Below are 26,043 nucleotides of genomic sequence, written 5' to 3'. Positions count from 1 at the left end.
GTCGATGGGACTCGGAAGTACTATACCTTCCACCATACTCCCAGGTCTTAGGTCGTTGTGACTTTGATTTGATTCCGAAGATGAAGGAACCACTTCGTGGCATTCGCTTCAGAACTGTTCCAGAGATTCTACGGGCAGTAAACCGCTCCATTCGCACCATCCACAGAACAGGCTCTGCTGTCGGCATACTACGCCTTCCACATCGCAGGCAACGTGCTCTACACAGCGCTGTTGGCTACTTTGAAGGACAGTAACAGCTGCAAAAATGTAACTCTTTTGTATCGGTTGTGAATAAATAGTTGCCACTGTTTAAGTTCCAACCTCGTACATATACTCAAAGAATTTTATTCGTATTCTAGCAGACACTGCTCACAACCTACATATGAGTTGACACGGTATTACTTATGCAACATTATATTCCAATGTAACGGTTCCGAGGCTGCTATAAATAAGCAAAAATACGAGGCACACTACGTACTTTTCTGTAACCGAAACGTGGTGCCGAAGGGATAACAAACGTAATCCAGTGACGCGATCGACGCAGACTTGGGAAAGCAAAGCTGAGACCCAACACGAACTGACCGAAATGAAGTCAAAGCTAAGACTGAACATGACCGATTGAAATGACGCCAACGTCGACATTATAAAGACTCGAGCTAGAATATGAAGCAATTTTGGTTATTAACTTACAGTTTGAAAATCCCATAGGTTAAAATGTTCATTTCTAACTGGCAGTTGAAACTATGATCATTTTGTTTAATAAATACTGCATATGAGCAAGAGCTGTTAAAATGTACAGAATCAACCTATGTGTACGCATTGGGATTCACTGGAATACAAGAATGGAATGCACACTGAATGATGACATTTAGTTATTGAAAATTAATTACGTAATTCTCAATTAGTAAAGGTTATCACATAATATGGGGGCGTTGGATGCAAGAACTTCAGATTAACAAAAGAATGTGGTGAAATGCTGAAATGTTACAGTACTCTGGTCAAAACCTGTTCCGAAAGTTTAGGCTAATTGAAATCTTTAATTAACAATATCTGATAAAGTAATTAAGTTTCAGAAAATATAATTACACTGCTGAAGTCAGGGGCAAGAACACTCAATAGTGAATTAGGTCTTTCATCTAGATCTAACGTGTTACTTCACACCGTTTCTATAGATAGCTGGCTCCACGAAATTGTATAATTACACTTTTCAACTACTGCAGTGCTAATGAAACTAATTATTGCAATACCTTCAGAATAATAAATAGCATGAACTGAATAATTTGGTTTTGAACGGGCTTTACGTTTATGTAAAACTGACATTTTGTGTAACATGTGCTCACTATCGTAAGATTACAACAATATCTGAGTAAGAATACTGGCAAAAAATTTATATATGCTTTAACTAATAATTGGAACATAGATAAAGGAGGACGGCGTGTACCAGTCTTGCTTAGTCAGATACGCTGGTGTGGCCCCTTACAATGTATGCCGGACACAGGATGGCGAAAAATGATGTGGCAACGGACTCCGCAGCAAAGAAGATAGCGTGGCAGACCTTGGTGTTGCTGAAAAAATAATTCACAAAAGGCATGGCGGCGATATGCCCTAATGAAGCAGACTGGGACAATATATTTGCTCTTCGGTTAGCTTGTCTACCGTTTGATTGCCTGGAACTCCATAGTGAGCAAACTTATCATGTAATACGTTATTGGATGGTTAGATCGTTCACTGTGCAGATGTCTTAGTAGTTGTAGCACTGATCTCGAATAAGAAAGGATAACGAACTCATAACCCACGTGCTTCACCGCATATTGAAGGACTCGTAGTATAGCCAAAAGCTCGACTGTCATAATCGTTAATTCCTTAGGTAGCTTGAATTTCATTGCAATATGACCAGTGATATCCCAGAAAGCACAACCACATTCACCATCATCCTTCGAGACGTCGGTGTACATGATCCTTACGGTTCTATGTCTGAAGAGATACTCCTTCAAGACGTAAAAATGTGCATAACCACCTCCAGAACGCAGGTCTAACGCAGCTTGTGGTCCCAGTACACTGGTAAAGTAGTGTGCTTCAAAGCAGACTAATTTTTGTGCTGGCAGGCTTCTTTTCAGAAACGGACTAATATCCACATTTGTGGCAGTGTGAAGAGGAAGACTTTATCTGGTCTTACAACTCAATTCCACGAAAGTATTGATATCTTATAATATCTGGTCCTATGGGAACTGCATCGTATTAGTTAAAAGTTTTCCACTGATGTGTTTGTGGTGTAGATGTATGGGAGGTTCGTTTACTTCTGCTGAAACCGCATTAGTTGGTGTAGACTGCATTGTCCCCAGGTATACTGCTAAGTGCTGTACAGTGAGCAGCCAGAACGTTATAACCACCTACCTAATAGCTGATATGTTCACCTTTTGCACGTGTAATATCGGCGACGCGTCGTTGCATAAAAGCAGTCAGGCCATGGTAGGTCGATGCAGGTCGATGGTGGACGTCGGCACCACATCTGCACACACAAGGCACCTAATTTGTATAAATTCCGTGGAGAGGGGCGATGAGCTCTGATGTTCAATCACATCCCAGATGTGCTCGATCGGGTTCAGATCTGGCAAGCTGGGGGGCCAGAACATCAATTGGAACCCGCCACTGTGTGTGTCGAACCATTCCTTCACATTCCTGGCCTTGTGATACGGCGCATTACCTTGTTGAAAAATGCCACTGCCATCGGGAAAGATGATCGTCATGAAGTATGTTGTCTTTCAACCAGTGTACGATACTGCTTGGCCGTCATGGTGCCTTGCTCGAGCTCCTCTGAAACTATGGATGCCCACATGAATGATCCTCAGAGCATAATGGAGCCTTCTCCACCTTGTCTCCTTCCCGCAGTACAGGTAGCAAGGAGCTGTTGCAAAACGACGGATTCGCATTGGTGTGATGAAGAGGGTATAGGATTCATCAGATCATGCAAAGCTCTGCCACAACACAAACGTCCAGTGCAGATGGTCACGTGCTCATTTCAGTCATAGTTGTAATGTCGTGGTGTTAACATTGGCACATGCACGCGTCGTCGGCTGTAGAGGCTTATTGTCAGCAGTATTCGGTGCACTGCGTGTTCAAACACACTTGTACTCTGAAACTTCCTGGCAGATTAAAACTGTGTGCCGGACCGAGACTCGAACTCGGGACCTTTGCCTTTCGCAGGCAAGTGCTCTAACATCTGAGCTATCCAAGCACGACCCACGCCCCGTCATCACAACTTTACTTCTGCCGGTACCTCGTCTCCTACCTTCCAAACAAAATGCCACTGCCATCGGGAAACAGGATCGCCATGAAGCGGAGTATGTGCTCTTTCAACCAGTGCTTGGCTGTCATGGTGCCTTGCACGAACTCCATTTGACCCTTCCAAACTTGGAAGGTAGGAGACGAGGTCTGGCGGAAGTAAAGTTCTGATGACGTGGCGTGGGTCTTGCTTGGGTAGCTCAGACGGTAAAGCACTTCCTGCGAAAGGCAAAGGTCCCGAGTTCGAGTCTCGGTCCGCCACACAGTTTTAATCTGCCAGGAAGTTTCACATCAGCGCACACTCCGCTGCAGAGTGAAATCTCATTCTGGACACTTGTAGTCTGCCAAGCATTAAAGTCTGATGTTAGTTTCACCGCGGTTCAGCGCCTGACCTCTTTTACCAGTCTGCCCACCCTACGATATCCGACATGTGTAGTGAGGAATGATCGCTCAACTTGGACTTGGTTTCACCTTGGTTTCGCTACTCATTGCAGCACTCCTCAAACACCAGATAAGTCGTGCAGTTTCTGAAATTCTTGTGCCGCGCCTCCAGGCCATACCAGTCCGTCCTTGGTCAAACTCAGACAGATGGCGCACCTTCCCCTATCTACACACGAACAGCACGCTCATTGATACTACATGCAACATGCGCGTGTCTGACCAGTAGTCATTCCTCGCCAGATGACGCTGCTTTTGTCTGGACGGGTTTAGGTCGGTGGCCATAATCTTCTGGCTGGTCGGTGTATACTGACATTTGTCTATTGATGTTAGACGTGTGGGGGCTGACAGGTGCTGAACAGTTCTTTGTTACTCCAGTTGCTGCAAAGTAACAGGTGTTCGTCGCTCTGCAGCTGACTCAGGGCAATGCACACTTCCTGCTGCTAGCATTGGTATTGAACAGGCATTTGTTAATGTAGTTGGTGTTCGTCGGTGTGCAGATGGCGGCGCTGCAGCTGACGGAGGACAACGCGCGCTTCCTGCTGCTGGCGGTGGTGCTGCTGCTGTACATGCTGGCGGGCGCCGCCCTCTTCCAGTACCTGGAGAGCGACTCGGAGGCCCGCATGGCGCGCGACTTCTGGAGGACGTACGCCGACTTCCGCAGCCATTACTGCAAGCTGCTGCAGGCCGCCGCCAACGCCACATACTCTGGTAAGGCCACTCTTCATTCGAGGTACCCTCTCCCTGTCCAGCGATAGCACAAAACACTACGAGCACACACAGGACATGGCGTTCGGTACTCTTTAGCGTCCAAGGCAAGTAAAACCGGCCTGGCGATTTATGTTTACAAATCTTGAATGTTAATCGATGCTAAATATAGTGTTTAAAAAGGGTAACTGTCCTTCGTTGTACCTTTTCCCCTTTTTCAATGCAAACCAAAATTTATTGATACTAAAAAGATTTCGATGGTGCTGAGCCACAGACATAGAGCATTTGACTGTATGTTTCTGTGTATATCCTGTGTACAATCTATAACTCTGCTTTCACATCGTTATTGAGTACAAAGATGTTAGACTGTTAACATAAGAGGCGTGTTTTTTAAGTAAGGTCCGTTTTGTTGCAGGCACTAGTAGTTCGCGCGCATACCGCAGCGAGCGCGTGCGTCGTGTACCGGCATGCCTCGGGAACAACTGTGGTCACTAGAGATGGGCAAACTGAAACACGTAACTGTTTCGAAACAAATGAAACAGTACAATGTAATGTTCCGATACGTTGTTTCGAAACAGTGAAACAGTTTGTGTTTTGTATTCTAATAAACCTACACATTTTATCATCTTGAATGTCTACTGTATAAGTATGTCCATATAAACACAAATGAGGTGCCAGAGCGCTAATCATGTTGCAGAAAGTATGAAACTATCACTTAGGCGTCTTGGCAGTTTCGTATTTCCTGCAGCAAATGCGCTGCTTTCGTGTCGCGTGACTTTCATACTTTTCAATTGGCTGAGGACAGCCATAGCTGAAGACAGAAGAACCACCACGAACGGAACTGGAGGTGGGAGCAAACTGCAGAAACACACATTCCGTTAGTATGGGTAATATACCCATCCTGCTAGTTTTCATCTACACAAGGGGAATCATTGTGGATAATAGGCACTGTGACTATAGACTCACAAATAACGCCAAATAATTCGAATAAATAACAAAATATAACAGAATTTTTTTTTTTGTCTTTCAAGGTGTTTCGAACCGTTACTATAAATTCACCATGCTTCCCAGCCCTTCCCGTACACCATTACACTATCAGTGATTTGTCACACAGATTGCTTGCAATTATACTTACATCGAATTTATGTATACGTCTAATAACTGTCACTCTACGCCTTTTTTTATTCAAAATGTTGTAGGCTTACTTGCGATTCTTAATATGATTACTGTACATGAACAGAGAAGCGTATGTTATAAAAAAAGTGTAATTTAACTGAATGATTTTCACATATTTATTATTTTGAATGTGAATAGTATGCGTTGTTTTATTGTTTTGTTAGTGTTTATAAAGCAGATGTTACGCCATTTCGAAACAGGACAGTCAGCTAGAAACGAAGCTTTATTTTCGGATATCTTAAGCTTCATGCTATTGCTTGTCAAAAAGATTTCGACACTCTTGAAAGAGTTTCATGAAGTGGTATGTTGTGTTTCAGTACCTGTGCCGAGCCCGAATCTCGTCCGACACAGAGTGGAATGAAACATCACTGTTTCGATACAATTAGTCCGTTCCAGGCACAGGTGGACTGAAACAGCCTTATTTTTTTGAAACAACGATACAGTTTCTGTGTCTGGCTCGCGATCGAATCTGGTCCGAGACAGGGGCGGAATGAAACACCACAGTTTCGAAACAGTGAACCACAACCGTTCCGAAACACTGAAACAGTTCCACGTATCGATACACTGTATCGAAACATAGAAACAGTGGCCAAGTCTAGTGGTCACTTTCAGCTCTGTAGCTAACCTGTACGGTTCTGTTCAGAGCTTTCAAAATGTTTAAGACTATCAATTCACCCGCCGTGTGTAAGGTTCGCTCAGAGTTGCGGTTTTATCAGCAAGGAACCTGTCTGCTCCAGAAATTCATAGATTTCCGAAGTGTACGGTGATACTGTTATGAGTGAAAGCAAAATGCGTAAGTGGGTACGAGAATTCAAAGATGGCCCTGACAATGTCCATGATGAGGACCGCTCCGGTCGCCCTTCTTTGATTACAGGCGATTTGGTGGCTTCAGTTGAGAACAGGCACTTCACAATAACAGGTTTCTCAAACGAATTTGCTGACGTGTCGAGGTAAGTGTTTTACAACATTGTTTCTGAACACCTAAAGTTTAGGAAACTGTGCTCCAGTTGGGTCCCGAAACTCCTAACAGAGGGCCACAAAAACCGAAAATTTGAGTGTGCGATGAAGTTCTTCTCGTTATCACGAAGAAGGTGACAGCTTCCTGAGTCAGATTGTAACTGGAGACGAAACATGGGTTTCGCAATTCACGCCCGAATCGAAGCAACAGAGCATGGAATACAGACACACACACACTCGCCTGTAAATGTGAAGGCCAAACATATTCCGTCTCATCGCAGAATCATGGCGTCGGTGTTTTGTGATAGGCATGGTGTTTTGTTGGTCGACTTCATGCAACGAGGAACCACTGTCAATGCAGAAGCACACTGCCAAACCCTGTGAAAGCTACACAGAGCGATTCATAACAAAAGACGCGGCATGCTGACAATGCCAGACCTCACACTGAAGGTCAGACCCGCGATTTATTGGACAGTTTTGGCCGGGAAGTTTTAGATCACCCACCCTACAATCCTGATCTTGCGCCGAGCGATTACTATCTGTTACAATGATGACGGCGACGTGAAAACGGCAGTGAACTCTTGGTTATCGGAGCAGGCGGCAAGTTTTTTATGAAGAGCGTATTTTAAAATTGGTTGGGAGGTATGATACGTGATGGAACAAATTTGGCAACTATGTTGAAAAATAGAGTGAAGTATGTACTTTATGAAAACAAATTTACTTTTTTGAAATAACCTTCCGTTGTGTACTTATGTCCAAACTTAAAAAAGCACCCCTCGTATTTCGCTGTGTACGGTGCAGGCTGACATACTACACTCCTGGAAATGGAAAAAAGAACACATTGACACCGGTGTGTCAGACCCACCATACTTGCTCCGGACACTGCGAGAGGGCTGTACAAGCAATGATCACACGCACGGCACAGCGGACACTCCAGGAACCGCGGTGTTGGCCGTGGAATGGCGCTAGCTGCGCAGCATTTGTGCAACGCCGCCGTCAGTGTCAGCCAGTTTGCCGTGGCATACGGAGCTCCATCGCAGTCTTTAACACTGGTAGCATGCCGCGACAGCGTGGACGTGAACCGTATGTGCAGTTGACGGACTTTGAGCGAGGGCGTATAGTGGGCATGCGGGAGGCCGGGTGGACGTACCGCCGAATTGCTCAACACGTGGGGCGTGAGGTCTCCACAGTACATCGATGTTGTCGCCAGTGGTCGGCGGAAGGTGCACGTGCCCGTCGACCTGGGACCGGACCGCGGCGATGCACGGATGCACACCAAGACCGTAGGATCCTACGCAGTGCCGTAGGGGACCGCACCGCCACTTCCCAGCAAATTAGGGACACTGTTGCTCCTGGGGTATCGGCGAGGACCATTCGCAACCGTCTCCATGAAGCTGGGCTACGGTCCCGCACACCGTTAGGCCGTCTTCCGCTCACGCCCCAACATCGTGCAGCCCGCCTCCAGTGGTGTCGCGACAGGCGTGAATGGAGGGACGAATGGAGACGTGTCGTCTTCAGCGATGAGAGTCGCTTCTGCCTTGGTGCCAATGATGGTCGTATGCGTGTTTGGCGCCGTGCAGGTGAGCGCCACAATCAGAACTGCATACGACCGAGGCACACAGGGCCAACACCCGGTATCATGGTGTGGGGAGCGATCTCCTACACTGGCAGTACACCACTGGTGATCGTCGAGGGGACACTGAATAGTGCACGGTACATCCAAACCGTCATCGAACCCATCGCTCTACCATTCCTAGACCGGCAAGGGAACTTGCTGTTCCAACAGGACAATGCACGTCCGCATGTATCCCGTGCCACCCAACGTGCTCTAGAAGGTGTAAGTCAACTACCCTGGCCAGCAAGATCTCCGGATCTGTCCCCCATTGAGCATGTTTGGGACTGGATGAAGCGTCGTCTCACGCGGTCTGCACGTCCAGCACGAACGCTGGTCCAACTGAGGCGCCAGGTGGAAATGGCATGGCAAGCCGTTCCACAGGACTACATCCAGCATCTCTACGATCGTCTCCATGGGAGAATAGCAGCCTGCATTGCTGCGAAAGGTGGATATACACTGTACTAGTGCCGACATTGTGCATGCTCTGTTGCCTGTGTCTATGTGCCTGTGGTTCTGTCAGTGTGATCATGTGATGTATCTGACCCCAGGAATGTGTCAATAAAGTTTCCCCTTCCTGGGACAATGAATTCACGGTGTTCTTATTTCAATTTCCAGGAGTGTAAAACATGACAAATAGCAGCCATCATGAATTATGACACAGAGGAATTACAGACATTGGCTGTCAGCAGTCATCAATTGAAACCAATGAAGGAAGTTGAAAATTTGTGCGGACAGGGATTCGGACCCCTGTCTCCAGCTTACTGGGCAGATGCTCTGACTACTCCGCCATCCGGACACAGTGATCATTGCAACTTTACGACCTACCACAGTACGCCTCCCGTCAGATTCAAACGCTCAACGTATCCACACACTAATAATATAGTGAGTGCACCTTGCCCATTACCCTCATTACTCATGGCATTTCGCCGATTCCCGCAAGAGTTCGAGTCTGGCGCGCGTCTGCACTCAAGAGATCACTGACCGTCTCGCCTTAATTATATATATATGTATGTTCGAAAGAACAGGCACCATTTTCATCAAGCAGCCATGATGAATTGAGACGCAAAGGAATTACAGATACTGGATGCCAGCGGGCACTGATTGAAATCAACGGGGAAAGTTAATACCTTTAAAATCTGGCCATTTTGAAAGCTTGGATACTATGTAATTTCTTTATTCCTGGACATTTGGGTATTGGCGTGCAATATTGTCTTGAATTGTTTAACACATTTGGTTCTCCGTATGGCTGCCACAAAATTATTATTTATTTATTGTGATTGTAATTTCGTATATTTCAATTTATCTTCAGTCAGAAGTTCGAATACAAATATCCGCAATGGCATGACGGGAGCCACTAGTCCAAACATCGTGAGAGTACAAAAGTTGTCCAACTCCTAAGATACATAAATAAACACAAAAGCAGGTAAAAATCACAACAGTAACATACCGTATATCGGTATGCATAATATGTTACAAACGATGCGTATAAAAAGGGATTTTCAGTGCTCATTCCTCGGGTTCTATTGTTGATAAAACAATAAGGTCAAATATTTTGTCTCGCCTTGAGCCAGTGACCATTTTGTATACCAAACAGAAGGATCGTCTTAGTGTGACTATCTTACAGAACTCGACCAAAGTACAGGATAACAATTATTGAACTATATGAAATAAATTCATTACAATTTCTGAACGGTTTGCGTTAGGGCGTTCAAACTGCACGGTTGGCCGCGGGGCATTACGGGAATTAGTACGCGCATGGTTTGGTTTAACCCACTTTCATTTGGATGGGTTCGTCAATACGCAAAATTGGAACATTTCAGAGACTAAGAATCCGCATTTCGTGATCGAGAAGTCTCTTCACCCTGAACGGGTGATGTGTAATGTGCAATGTCCAGTCACGGAATAGCCTGTCGAACATTCGTTGATGGCACGGTGACTACCGAACGGTACGTGAAGGTTTTGGAAGATGATTTCATCCAAAGTGACCCTGATATCTACAAGATGTGGTTCATGCAAGACAGAGCTCGACCCCATCGAAGCAGGGAGTGTTTGTTGTACTGGAGGAGCGCATTGGGGACCGCATTCTGGCTCTGGAATACCCAGAGGCCACTGACATTCCCCTCGATTGGCCGCCATATTCTCCGGATAAGAACATATGCGACTCCTTTTTGTGGGGCTATATTGAAGACAAGGTGTACAGCAATAACCTCAAAACCACTGGTGAGATGAAAACAGTCATTCAGGAGGTCATAGATAGCATCAATATTCCGACACTTCTGGGGATCATGCAGAATTTCGCTATTCGTCTGCGCCACATCATCGCCAATTATGGCAGGCATATCGAACACGTCATAACCTAAATGCGAATATCTGTAGTGACGTTTACATGTTGAATAAAGTGTTTAAATAAAGTGCGTGTAACTAATTTACATTTTTTTATACAGTTCAATAATTGTCACCCTGTGTGAGTATTGCATGCTTCCTCCTGCTGAGGCAAAAGGGGCAAATCGTTTGGTTCTCTTTGCACTTGATGTGGTCTACGGTGAACGTGATGGAGCGTACAGAGGTACTATTAGTTCGTGTGTGGTATCTTGGGAAACACCAAAAAAGTTTTTTTTTTGCTTTATTTACGCTCCCATCATCGGACCAAAACTCTGCCGAGCATACCAAAACGGCTATGCACAGAAAATGGCTGAAATTTTGACGGTGCATTCCAAAGATACCGATCTCGAACAACCCTGAAAATTTTCTGGATATATTTATCCGTTTCCGAGATACAGAGGTTCAAATTTTCCCTAATTATGCACCTAAAATCCGGTATGAGTCCAAAACGTAGTTTATAAAGTGACGCAGCACGGAGAAGAATGTAGTAATCAGTCTCCGTTATCATCTGGGAACCCCACGTTGTATTACTGAAATACATTCAAAATTTTTGTGCACGTTAAGTCCGCTGTGATGTGTAAAATTAGTTTTGCGTTACTGCAATTCTACATGAGTAATCTACCTACATTTTCCTGACCAATACATTGCTTCTCATATGAGTTACATGTCCTGCTTCAGCAAGGAAAACAAGGGAAGTAGCGGAAGAATTCTCCTATCAGAGCACAAAACATGTATATATGTTTATGTTTACGTAAATCACTGTCTGAAAAGTGTAGTACCAGCTGCCTCATTCAATCTTCCTCAGCAACTTTAATGATGATGATGATGAGGTCCCATACTCCGAGGAGCGTAGGGGACGATGTGGGAGACCCGCACCGCTGTACTAGGCAAGGTCCTAGTGGAGGTGGTTTGCCATTGCCTTCCTCCGACCGTAATGGGATGAATGATGATGATGAAGACGACACAACAACATCCAGTCATCTCGAGGCAGGAAAAATCCCTGACCCCGCCGGGAATCGAACCCGGGACCCCGTGCGCGGCAAGCGTGAACGCTACCGCAAGACCACAACTTTAATGATTTTCCCAAAAAGAGATGGAAAAGTAATAAATACTGGAAGATAGTCGACAATGGATGAGTTACAGAAGGAGCGAAGGATATAATGGCAGTGTGAGAGAAAGAGAGGGACATAGAGGCAGTAAAACATAGTTGACAATGACTGAACATGACAGTGGGAGGGAGGGGGGGGAGGGAGGCAGGAATAAAGAGAAGAGAAAAGGGAAGTGAGTGAGACAACGATAATGACAACGAGGAAGACAGAGATAATGACAGTAAGAAGAGACAGCTGCAGTAGGAAGGATGGAATGAGATATGAGCAGTAACAGAGAGCAGGAGGTAAACAGTGACACCGAGGCTAGCCTGTAGCAGTGAGACAGAGCGAAAGGGACTGAGGCTGTGACTGACAGAGACAATGACAGAGAGACACATAGATACAACGACAATGGGTTGGGTTGAGTGAGTGAGAAAGGGCAACCGGAAGTGGGTGGTTATGGGCTACTTACAGCGACGGCTAGTGTGTCCGAGTGATGTACATTTAGGGGAGCTTGTGGAAGTTTCAGGTGACTTGCATGTTTAAGAAAGCATGATTATGTTCACAAGTAAAAATTTAAATAAACGGGTGCATATTCGCAATTTTTGTGGTCCGATAGGAGCGATTTTCCAGTGGTCTTCATTCGTACGGTCCCACTTGATAGTTGGGCAAGAAATACAACAGAGGCAGTGGTCGTATGTCACACTTGTTAATGAAGTAGGCTCAGCCATGCAAACATGTTATATGACCAATTAAGGCTGTACCTTATAACACGGTGGTATCTGAAGGACGTGTGCAACCATTATAAAACAGTAGTTCTCCTTATGGCTGCCAAAAAAATTATTATCTATTTATTTTGGTGCAAGGGCACACATGGAATTGAAGCTGCATACAAGGCAATGGTTCCGTTCATCGCCGAGTGCAGTATTTGACTGCCACTTGGTGACCGTTGTAGAAGAATGTAGCGGCGACCAGGTACCAATCCACCACGGCCGGCCGGTGTGGCCGAGCGGTTCTAGGCGCTTCAGTCTGGAACCGCGCGACCGCTATGGTCGCAGGTTCGTATCCTGCCTCGGGCATGGATGTGTGTGATGTCCTTAGGTTAGTTAGGTTTAAGTAGTTCTAAGTTCTAGGGGACTGATGACCTCAGATGTTAAATCTCATAGTGCTCAGAGCCATTTGAACCATTTGAACCAATCCACCTCTCAGGCACGCAGTTCCACAAGTTTAGAGAGGACGTGGGTTAGACATTTTGGGACAGTATCGCGTTGGACGCTTCTAAGTGGTATCGAGCGTAATATGATGGTTAATCAGTTTCAGGACAGGATCCTCCATCGTAATGTGCAGATCTACAGTCATCATTTCAACGGTGAGTTCGCTTTACAAGATGACAAAATACAACACCGTGCACACACTTCCAGAACGCCTTTCCCTCCAGATGGTCAAGAAATCATGTTGAATGGACAGCCCAAGTCTGATGTCGGGTGTTGTTTACAGACGAAACTCGATTGTGTTTGTACCCTGATAATTGCAGACAACGTGTTTGGAATCAACCTAGTAATATCGGACGCCACCAACACCGTGTCCCACAGTGGCAACGAGGTGTTGGTGGAGTAAGGTTCTGGGGTGGCATTGCGTGAGGCCACCGTGCACCCCTCAGTCTCACTGTGCTACGGTACAGGGTCCGTGCCGCCATCATTTTGCTGACCATTAATGCTGACGGACGATAACTCACGTGCTCATCGTGCAGTTCTCGTAAGCATATTGCTTCGGCATACTAAGATCACCAGAATGGATTGGCTGCCTGTTTTCCGAACATGAATCCTATCGAATATGCATGGGATCGATTGAAATGAGCTGCTTTGGAGGTCGACATCGACTACATACTGTGCACGACTTACGCAGAATCGGCACTGAAGAATGGGACAGTTTCGACCACTGCCGGTCTCATGTTCTCATCGGTTGCATGGCGCGACGGATTCAAGCCTACCTCCGAGGAAGCAGGCGTTCCAGGAAGCATGGACACTGCTCAGGAGTGCTGTAAAAATCACCCCGGGGAAACAGACGATTTTGTCGTTACATTTTTTTTTTAATTTGGTTATTTAGAGACACTGAAATGAATATATACGCATATCTGAGAGGCAATTTTTGTTTTATGTGGCATGAATTTCGAAATAAAGAGATGATACAAAACTGTTGTTTGATGTGTGTATACTGGCAGCACTGATAACGGAGTGTGGTACATTATATACAGGATTATTGTGAAGACCCTGAAAAATTATGAACAATCGGTATAGGTAAATGGTTGAACATAACGCAACAAATGATACAGTACGTGAAAGAAAAACTGTCAAAGTTTTTGAACCTGGTTCTGGCAAGTTAGTTTGGACAACCGTCGGCTGCTACATCACAGACCGTAGTTGTTGAAAACTGCGGCAAATCCAGTAGAGAAAACATGTTTTGTGCTAGGGCGTGCCCTTGTGAATCGGTAGTGAGTGTGCCAGAACTTCTCCTTGCAAAGTTTCAGAAGACACCACCAGTTTATAATAGCACAGTGAAGTGGTACGATAAATTCGAGAAGGATGGTTGTTTGTGCGATGTAAAACATTCAGTCCGACCACGAGTGTCACAACAGAGAATCGACCGTGTAAAAGACGTGGTGTTGGGAAGCCCTACAAATTCTTCCCATGGAGTTATTGCATCAGCCAGAAGTGTGGAAAATCCTTTTAAGGGATCAAGAATGAGCTGTACAAATGCAGCTCCTGAGAGCGATAAACGTTTGGTGACAAGCTCTTTTCTTCTCTTTGCAGAGAAAACTGTCAGTGTTATCACCTATGTCGGCATTCTGAAATTGTCGCTCATGCCAGAACTTAAAACTGGTGTCAGGTATTTCCTCTTTCAACAAGATGGCACCCCTCCACATTTCCACGATTGTGTACGAGATTACCTGAAGTGAAACGCCGCTACGTCGCTAGATAAGGCGTGTTACGGCCGCAGACCTGGCACTACTCGACTGAACACTCCGGTCACGTAACTTGACGTCTTCCAATTTTTTCACGTGTGGTTGCATCAATAATTGTGTTTACATTCCACCTCTACCGCAGAATACCAAATACTTCAGACATTGCATCGTAGCAGCTGTTCTTACTATTAATCGTGATGCGGTTTATCGGGTATGGACAGAACTGTCCTACAGATCAGACATGTATCGTGTGACGAAAGGTGGACACACAGTAAAAAATTAAATCAAAAATAAAAAAATAAAAAAGAACTTTGAGAGTTTTCTCTCGTGTATTGCATCATTTGTTAAGGGGATCCGGTCGAGTGTGTATTTCCTATGGTTTACCGTACTAACGCTGGTACACGTTTCTTTAAAACTATTTGTTAAAATGAAACGTAATTTGAAAAGTGCATAAGTTGTAGCTTCTTCAAAGATAACAGGAAAAAGTGGGCGTGTCGTTGTTTAGAAAATGATCTTTCTTTCCTATCAATATTCACTCAACACACGAAAACCATACATATCCTTGTTCAGGAAAGACTGGTGTATAACTTAACACAGTTTTAAAAATTTCTTTATTTTCACGAATTTTCATTTTCTGATTCCCTTAAGTTGTTATTCGCCATTTATCTGTACCGATTTTTGGAAATGTTCTACGTACTTTACGAATACCCCTTATAATGGGCTCCATTCGGACGTGTAAGAGAAACAATTTGTAGCTGATCAGGGTAGGACTGGGAGCTATGTAGGGTTAAGAACTGCCCACGCCACCTCACTAGGAATATAGCAACGCAAGCTTATGCACTACAAGTGAAAGATAAAAGCCTGATTACAGTTTCAGAACGTAGTGTAAAAAGTTAAGATGTACATTACAGCACATTTGGAGAGTAATAAAATTACCAGAAGCGCCATCTACTTGAACTCTTTGAATATTAGTCTCTCACGATGAGTCGTTAATGTTCCATAGTCGCTGTGGTTAAAATTATTTACTTTTATTATTATTATTATCATTATTTTGCTTCAAAATACATTTTTTTTAGTTTCATGATGTAAAACAGCTTGTTAATGTTGTAAAAGGATGCGAGTATGTAATTAAATGTAACAGAATAGAAGGTGAATAGATGTCATTAGAAAAGATACAGTGTTGACGATGTTGCGTGTAGTTAGAGTTTAATGCAAGTAGAAGTTCAGAGAAGGCTTAAAAACATATAGCTTTAAGCAAATGGTTCAAATGGCTCTAAGCACTATGGGACTTAACATCTGAGGTCATCAGTCCCCTAGACTTAGAACTACTTAAACCTAACTAACCTAAGGACATCACACACATCCATGCCCGAGGCAGGATTCGAAGCTGCGACCGTAGCAGCAGCGCGGTTCCGGACTGAAGTTGTGGTGTCACCGCCAGACACCACACTTGCTAGGTGGTAGCCTTTAAATCGGCCGCGGTCCGTTAGTAAACGTCGGACCCGCGTGTCGGCAATGTCAGTGATTGCAGACCGAGCGCCGCCACACGGCAGGTCTAGAGAGACTTCCTAGCACTCGCCCCAGTTGTACAGCCGACTTTGCTAGCGATGGTTCACTGACAAAATACGCTCTCATTTGCCGAGACGATAGTTAGCATAGCCTTCAGCTACGTCATTTGCTACGACCTAGCATGGCGCCATTACCAGTTACTATTGATGCTGTAAAACATGTACCGTCAAGAGCGACGGTCACCATTTATGGATTAAAGTTAAGTATTCCACAGCTACGTCCTTTTTTGCTAGTCTAATTTCCTTGACCTGCTCCAGACCTCATGCCAGCCTGCGTGAGCTAAAACGCGTGCCTTTCGGCTTCCTCTCAAAACCGGGTTGGCTCTCTTGCCAATCCACAACAGAAGTGCCTAGAACCTCTAGGCCACAGTGGCCGGCTCTGGTTACTCTTCTGTTTTTTTTCATTATCAGATACTGTACCCTAGTAATTGTCAGGTGGACGTACAACCCAATTTTTTTTCATTTTATCGCACAAAGGTCGTTGTTCGAAACAAGTATACTGCTTATTGGTGTGTCTTGAAGCGGATGCACTCTGACTACTTCTTCTTCTTCTTCTTTTTTTTCGCAGCTCGCATCTCATGGTCGTGCGGTAGCGTTCTCGCTTCCCACGCCCGGGTTCCCGGGTTCGATTCCCGGCGGGGTCAGGGATTTTCTCTGCCTCGTGATGGCTGGGTGTTGTGTGCTGTCCTTAGGTTAGTTAGGTATAAGTAGTTCTAAGTTCTAGGGGACTGATGACCATAGATGTTAAGTCCCATAGTGCTCAGAGCCATTTTTTTTGCGCTATGCCCCTTCCACTGTAGTATGCTGAACATCTCTCTGTCGCTTTCGCAGTTATTAAAGGAACGTGAGGCGAAAAACTCAGCACTTGTGTCAATTTTCTGTATGTGTTCTCGTAATCCAGTTTTGGTAAAAGATCTAGGTGGACAAACATTACTCACGAACTAGCTTCCTTTTGATTCGTCGAAAGAATTTCGCTTCTACATTCCACATTACATGTCGAACAATACGGACGTAATACTCGTATAAAGCGTGGTGGACGCGATACTTGTGCTGTGATACGGCCAGGCCATCATCTGTATTGACGTGAGCGGCGATAGCAGACGGTGATAACGGCCTCGCACGTAGATTGGCCACGCGGATGAAGAGCAGAAACGTCACCGTATCGATATTTTCCGGGAGCAAGTAGTTCACACAGTCTCAACAGGAGACTTTTGACCGTACTCGAACAGGCTGTTTGTTGACCTCTCAAGAGGTCAGAAAATATTGATCGGAAAGAAGTTGTCTCCATTGTCCTTATAAATGAGGTTCTACAATAAATTGGAGACACAAGAGTGAGCTTGAACTGTGTGAATTTACTTTTTAGTTCTAAAAACTTGTGGGCTCTGAAACTCGAGAGCGTTAGCTTGGTACACTTAATTGGAAAGATTATCTTTTATCGTACCGAATGACACATTTCCTACGCGAAGACTGATAGTTCTGTCTTCAGCGTATCTACATCTGCATTTACACCCAGGAAACGACTGTGAACTGCGAGGCTGTACTTCCCATTGTATTACTCGTTACGGCTTCTACCCTTTCCATGACGTATGAAGAAATGGAAGAATGATTGCCTAAACACTTTTTTGGTCGCTGTAATTACACTGATCTTTGCGACATCTACGGGAGCGACTCGTAACAACTGTAATACAGCCGTAGAATTCTAACTTAAGGCTGGCTCTTGGTACTTTGTAACTAGGCCTTCACGGCCTATTTTCCATCTAGCTATAAGAGTTGGCGACTTTATTTCTGTCAGTACCGTTTTGACGCTTTCCCATGGGTCAAACAAACCTGTGGCCATTCGTGCAGCACTTCTTGTTGGTTCGATATCATCTGTTAGTCAAATTTGGTACGGATCTCACGCACTTGAACAGTAGTCTAAGATGGGTCACAGAGTGGTTTGTAAGCACTCTCTTGTGTTGACTGATAGCATTGCTACCATTGAACCGAAGTCTGTCACCTCCTCTACCTATCACAAAGCCCATGTGATCGTTGCGTTTCATATCCTCACAAATCGTTACGACCAGTTATTTGCATGAGATAATTGATTATGACTTACATTGTGGTTTAGAACACTAATTTTCTTCATTTTGCGAAGTCCATAAGTTTTCATATCTCAACATTTAAAGCAGGGTGCCAATCCTTGCACCACTTTGAAAGCTTATCAAGATCTGACTTGATATTTCTGTACCTATTTTTCACATAGTACTTCACTGAAGGTAACTGCGTCACTTGCGAAGGTCCTAAGCTTACATTTAATACTGTGTGCAATGTCTTTAAGACACAACATGAGTAGCAAGGGTCCCAATACACTTCCCTGCGTCACCGCCGAAGTTATTTCTACTTCTGTGGTTTGCTCTTCATTCGAGATAGCATGATTCCCCCTTCTTACCAATAAGTCCATTTATAAATGTCGCTTGAAACCCCACACCGTGGCACTACTGACAACGGGCATAGATGTGCTTTTCGGAAGACGAGAAGTACCGCATCTACCCGACTGCCATAATGCATGGCTTTCAGGGTGTCATACGAGTAGCGCGCTGTAGTGTAGGCGATTATCGTTAGTGTATTGGAGTTCCCAGTGCCGTGTTTGTGTTGTTAATGACGATGAGAGAGACCGAAGGGAGAGGCTGAAACGCAGTGCCAGCACGCAGCTTAGTGTTCTCCAATATCAAGCAGGGGACCACCGAGCTTGACGTCCCATCACACGGATGGATCACCAAATTCCCAAACTCCGTGAGACACTGCGGATAGATATAGAATTTAAACCGGCTGTTAGCGCAGAGTCATTTAATCATGAACTCACACTACCATCTTTCCTCCCGTTGCTGAGCAAATTCTGACAGTGAAAATGTTTTCCACCAAGGGTGTTGAAAGAACTGTACAGCTGCAGTAGCATTTTGCGTTAGGAGCTTCCTGCAAATTTTTCCGAACTTTAGCGCAACGCGAGCTGTAGTTTTGCGAGACACATTTCCCTTGCATTGGTCAGGAAAAGAGTACATGAAATAGTGTCCTATCCTTCTGACTTTATCCTTGTGACTTTGCAGTAAAGGAGATCCAAAAAGCAGGATAACGTTTAACTTTACTTTTCTTCGCGTTAGAAGAGCAATGTCTCAATCTTTGTGACTCTGCACAAATTTCACTAGATCAGCACAACGCTCTCTCCATGTTCCAAGTCTAGATGGCGAAGTGTCTCATTACTTGTAGTATTTGTTGATATTTCTGATCTGTGTGGTAGCGTTGGTTTCCGTCTAATAAATAGGAATGAACTTGGTGAATAAAATATAATCAGTAGGGGGCATACTGATATGCACCGAAAAGTACCCAAATACGAGTATGCATACATACATGATCTAAGAAGCTAAAAATATTATTACAATTCGCAAATACACATAATTATATAGGAAACATGCACTAAAAATACGCCAGTAATGCATGTAAGTGGAACTACTCTGAGGGGCACAAACTTTATTAACTCTTAGCACGCCGGCCGCGGTGGTCTAGCGGTTCAGGCGCTCAGTCCGGAACCGCGCGACTGCTACGGTCGCAGGTTCGAATCCTGCCTCGGGCATGGATGTGTGTGATGTCCTTAGGTTAGTTAGGTTTAAGTAGTTCTAAGTTCTAGGGGACTGATGACCACAGAAGTTAAGTCCCATAGTGCTCAGAGCCATTTGAACCATTTGAACTCTTAGCACACTAGCGGTAGTAATTACACCTTGCTGACAACTATTAGTAGTATCTGTAAATATTTTTCCCTTTCGCCTGAATAAATACGTTTCTTTTGCCTGTCAAAACAGTACGTCAAATGAAGAGTGGAAATGTCAAACGTTCGAAAAGCCATTTTTCACAAAATAACTTTTCAGTGCTGTGTACTCGGTACTCTAGTGCATGTCCATGGATTTTATCCAGGTGCGAAAACATGGAAAAATGTTTCAAACATTTATTATTAGATGGTGCATAGGTCCAAGTGTCACACATCAAGGGCTGCTCCATTTAGATGAGACACAGTTAATGTGCCAAGCAGAGAACATGTAGGTTATTTTGTTTCTTTGTATCTTCAAAACATTTTTAAATGGAAGCATATAATCTGAATATCAAAAATAGTGAAAAAACTGAAGGAGCGGGCAAAACACTGTTGTCAAGGGAGCCGTTAAATGTCTCCAAACGCAGCATGATCAAAGTGTCTCATACGCATCCGTATCAAATAGACTGAAACGGAAGAATGGAAGAAGTCAATGTATTCAAAATAGGAACGACCATGACAGCTGTATGCCATGCCGTATTGCATCTGAAAGACCAGTCATTCTTATCAGTCGCAAACCAGGAAGACCCACCGATGATGTTGCCATTTATTCCTCAACAACACACGAAGTTCTACAGTTTGCAACATCTGAGCCAAGAATCGAGTTATATGGGAAACAGAAGCCAATACTGAGAAATTTTTTTCATGAATTTAATTTTTTTATTCTCTTCTGAAAAAATTGAAATGATATGAGTAATGGCTTTTTCTTGAGTACTATACTACTAATTAAAACATTACTGCTGTATTTATGCACTTGCATAATCTGAAATACAACATAGTGCCTCAGAATTAATGTCACTTGAAACAAATACTTTCTTCTAGACTCAGGCAACCAGTCAGTTCCCTTGTGTGGAACACACAATTTCTGATTTGTATCTTTTTTTGCAATGATCATATGAGCAGCAGGTCAGAATACCTTCTAAATTTGTTAGACACAAATAAGTTACATGCAAAAAGAGAAACTTCTTTTGCCTCTCGTGACAAATGTGAGCTTTAGAACTTAGAACTTCTGACATTTCCATTCTTCAAATAATGCTTCTATCATACGTTAGTCACGTAACAGTACCTTATCTCAACGCAAAGGGACTCTATCTTCCCAAATCACGCGCTTGATAGTTATGAGAAGAGCAGGGCTTCGTGTAGTGACGGTCATTCTGACACGATTAGAGTTGTATAATTAGCGTAGGCGACCGTAAACTATCACAAGCGAACGTAGACTACGATAGCTTTCCTGAGAGCCTTGGTCAGTTAATACCTTAATCTTGTTACCTGTACATCAGGCATGTTGCATACCTATCGGGCGCTGTCTCATTTCAATCGCTTTGTTTGCCTATGCGATCAGTCTTACTACTGCAGATTCCCCTAGAAACAAGAAGTGGGGAACCCTTTAGAAATCAAATGATGGTGTATACAGGACCACGTAACCCATGGAGCAATTTTGTTGTACATAGTTAGCTTCCTGTCTGTTACCTTAAAAATAAACTGTATATATATAGCGAAATTTAAATTTTAAATTCTTGTTTATTCGAAGATTGTTGACTTGTAACGTGAAACAAAGGGAAGGTGTAGTTCAAATAAAATCAATGCAGATTTATCATATAACGCTAGAACATGTAATATCCTCAAAAGAAGGTAAAACTGAAAAAAAAGAGAAAAGCATATCAAACATCGCTTCAATACTTCGCCAGGCTTGTTTAAAACATATTTCTGTCGTTCATAAACAACTTTCACATTTATCAATAAGAACGGGAAGCTCTTGCCTTTGATTATGATGAAGAGCGTTGATTGAGTACAAAATAACAACAAGAATGATATAGATTTTTTATGCTTGTGCATGTAAACTATGCTTACATCAAAAGTAATTGCTTTGGTTATCTAAAACGCCATAAGTTACGCGATTAACTAATTTTTATTAATTATAAAATGCAGTTTATATTTTGTAAGGTTATAAAATACACAAGGGACTAACAGCGAACGACGTGCCGTTCTAGTTAGTGCAGAACAGGGAGTCAAACAAAAAACGAAAAGAAATCTTCGACCGAAGTTTCTCTCTCACACATTCATTTATGTTCCTTTCCTTACCAGTGCTATCAATACTACCGGGAATCCTAACATTTAGTATTTCATTTATGTTCCGTACCAAAACTATCCAACGTTTCTTTTGGTAGAGCGTAACTATAGTCACGATGTCCTCGAAACTAGAAAAACGTACTTGAATAAAATATGAATGTTCCAGACAACGTACAGCACGATAGTGTCATCAGGGTCTTACGTGGAATCTGCGTTGTCTTAACAGGATATTGGCAAGTTGGAGAAAATCTTTCAACGATTTCCTTCAAAATGTGGCAGACGTTTGTCGGAAAAATTACATGACGATGGGTTGCGCATAACTTGATAGGAACTGAGAAATCCTTACGGTGCGACACTTCCCGTTCCCATTTGAATTGCTACGAATGTGACAGGGTCTCTCAAATTGATTCCATGTTTGTCGATTCCCACGAGTCGTTTGACACTGTCCTCCACAAGCGGCTTCTTCTAAAATTACGTGCCGACCGAGTATCGTTTCAGTTCAAGAAGGCCAGCTCATTTCGTATTACCGTGAAATGGCCGAGACAGCGTTATGGATATCATACATGAGTTAGAGAGTTACAGTCATTAAAAGAAAGGCGTTTCTCGTTACGGCGAGATATTATCACGAAATTTCACTGACCAATTTTCTCCACCGAATGCAAAAATATTTTGTTGACGCCCATCTGCATAGGGAGAAGTGATCACTGTGATAAGTGCTTCTCAGGAGCGGAATTGCATAGTAGTGATGTAGATATAGAAGATGAGTCTTCCTTACGTCGTTTCATTGCGCAGATCGTACGAGCCTGACCTGTAATGCCAATCAAACGTATGGAGCCATTAAGGATCACGGAGAAGATCGAAAATTTGCGAGAAACAAGAAATGTGCAAGTTGAGGTGCTTCTCGTGGACGACTATAATGGTGTTGTGCTAACATATGTAATTCCCAACGACAGAACGTCAGTGGACTATATTATTGTTCGTTACTGAAACACTATCTGGGACCTGCTTTAAGAAAGATGTGGTGTCAGTTTCTGCAGAACCCACTCTTCATTTTTCAGGACAATGCTTGGCCGTATATAGCACAACAGATGATCGATTTTTTCGACTGATGAAGCTTGTAAGTGCTTTGTCATTCAACTTTCTGGAAAACAGGAATTTCACTCATGGTATCATTTCGTTTGATTCTTAAAATTTATCGCAAAGAGAAATCTATCCTCCCTGAACACTGTCCAATCCGAGTTTAAAATTTCATCGCTGTTTATGTCTGTTTTCAACCAGCTTTCGGTACCTAATACAATACTGGCACTACTACTGTTTATTTCGGAGAGAAACTCCGGCTCTTGCTACAGATATTTCGACAATTTACTAACGTGAGATTTAGCATATTTAAATCCTTTGGAATGACCTGTTTTGGCAAACTAACAATTTTTACAGTTGGCACATCCACATCAGTGTGACGAACTGGTAATTTTTCAGCCCAACGGTTTGTTTCCCGTGATGAGAAACCTAATCTAAAAAACAATCTTCGAAAGTTTGTCGTAGGAGTTTGGGACTTGTTTTTTTATTTTGTTATACTTTTCATTCGCACAAAGTTAAAGCGGTCTGTTCGAGTAATGAGCCACTCAAAGGTCAAGGACTCTTCAGTGAGATACCAAAGAGCTGATAGCACGTCTAAGAGAGTCCCAGTTTGGAATATCTGGAAGGGGATTTCATCTCCGGCATTTGTTTGTAACCAAGGAAAACTCTCGAAAGCCGAAGTCAGAGCCAGGGACTTCTGTAGCTGTTATATGTGTCCACATCTTTTTATAAATCTGCCCTCGAGTAATCAGAACAGGCATGTGTCGATTTCTCTGTCAGCTTATTTACGTTCATGAGGACTCGAAAAACTTTCTAATAAACTATAATAGTTAGTGAGCCGTGGCGTCATTAACTTAGTACACTGTTTCGTCTGGCGCCACTAGCTAACCTTCTAGCGGCCCCATTCCCAATATCCATGAGGAAGAGCTGGTATTCCTGGGTTGTGTCCTCAGAAGCTCTTTGTTTGCCAGTATATATACGGGTTCGCTGGCCCGACATAACCCCGTCCGCTGCCGCGCCTGTATTCCCACGTCCCACCTGGTCTCCATCTCTCCACCCTCCTTACCCTCTCCCGAGGTGGCTTCCGCCAGCTCCCCCTGCCTGATGATGTCCTCCTCCCTTCCATTTACCCCTCCTATCAACTTTGATCCTCCCCCCCACTCCCTGTTTCCTTTCCTTTAGGCACCCTCCCTCCCTTCTCTTTCCTTTTTCCCCCGTCCCCCGTCCTCCACCCCTCTTCCCCTGGGCATCCCCTCCCCCCTTCCCCCCTCCCCCACTCTCCCCTGACCATGGCATCTCTGCTCTCCCCTCTCCCTCTCCCACTCCCCCTCCTCCTCCTCCTCTCTTGACAGGTCCCCAGACTCGCACATGCTCTGTGAACATTAGCGCGCCAGAGATCGTCGCCATCAGTGTCTCGTCTGTGTCTTCGTCTGTGTTTAGTGTTCTTTCATCGTCACGCCTCCACTGTTCACCTGTTCCGTCGCAGCCGTCCGTGTTTTGTGCGCCGTGTCAACTAGTGTCAGTGATGTTTTTTCGTCCGGCGTGAACGACTCTGTGTTTTTTTTGTTTTTTTTTTTTTTTGTTTTTTGGTGTCTACATTGTTATGCCCACCATTTTTTGATTGTATTCTCTGTGTCCCCTCTATTTTATTGTAAATCTCAAGGCTGAAGAGCGGCGTACTCAGCTGCTGACAGCCCGCCTTGTGTAAGCTGTTCAAAATTACAATAAAGAAAAAAAAACTGACAGAAGAGGCACCAAGTTTGGGGATTGGTGGAAGCGTCGCTACAAGAGCCGGTCACGAGGTCCGAGCGGCTGAAGCCACGAGCTACGCAAGGAGGGCCTGCTCAGAGGAAGGGAAGGATACCGGAGTACTGCACCCGGGACAGCATCGACTACAAGCAGCAGGCCGACATCCCATTGGTTGGTTGGCAACATTCGTGTCGGACGACCGCTCGTGGCCTGGCTGCCCACTTCTACCTGGCTGTCATCGGCACCACCCAGCAATGGCCGCGACGCACCGTGGATGTATGGAGCTGCTTGCTTATAAAGGGGAATAACATTCTGTAATCCTCCTGGTGCTCTGTGTCATTGTCTTCCTGCCCTTCTTATTATTTTCTGGTTTGTACCCGACCCTCAGAGGTTTACTCGGTCGGTTTTTTGGACGTTAATATAGGCCGTAGCATTGTACTAAGACACTAGTTGCCGTTTGGAAATTTGTGCCGCTATTATATTGCCTTTCCTTTGACCCGCCAGAGTAGCCGAGAGCGCTAACGCGCTGCTTCCTGGACTCGGGTAGGCGTGCCGGCCCCGGATTGAATTCGCCTGGCGGATTAACGACGAGGGCCGGTGTGCCGGCCAGCCTGGATGTGGTTTTTAGGCGGTTTTCCACATCCCGCTAGGTGAATACCGGGCTGGTCCCCACATCCCGCCTCAGTTACACGCGTCGCAGACATTTGAAACACATTCGCACTATTTCATGGTTTACACTAGACGCAGACAGCTGGGGTACACTACTTTCGTCCCGGGGGGTATGAGGTGGCGGCAGGACGGGCATCCGGCCACCCTCTGTAATTAACACTGCCAAATCCGTTCTAACCGCGCCGACCCTGCGATCACTGCGGGACTATGGCGTAAGCGAAAAAAAGAAAGAATTATATTGCCTTTCCTTTCTGGTTTGTACCCGATTATTAATGTTCTAATGAATCAGCTCCTGGTCGGAAATACAGTCGGAATTATGGCACCAAGGCACAGCTTGCCGTCAAACAAACGGGGGTCTTGTGGTTAGATTTAGTTGTTAACCGGTTCAGTTCCTTGACTGTACTTTTACTTGAGATAATCTGAACTAACTGTTGTACTAAGCTGTGCGTTCCAGTCTTTGAAAG

The sequence above is a fragment of the Schistocerca cancellata genome, chromosome 7 (assembly GCF_023864275.1).
Source record: "Schistocerca cancellata isolate TAMUIC-IGC-003103 chromosome 7, iqSchCanc2.1, whole genome shotgun sequence".
Classification (NCBI taxonomy): Eukaryota; Metazoa; Arthropoda; class Insecta; order Orthoptera; family Acrididae; genus Schistocerca; species Schistocerca cancellata.
The sequence above is the reverse complement of the archived record's forward strand: the minus strand, read 5'-3'. Positions refer to the sequence as shown.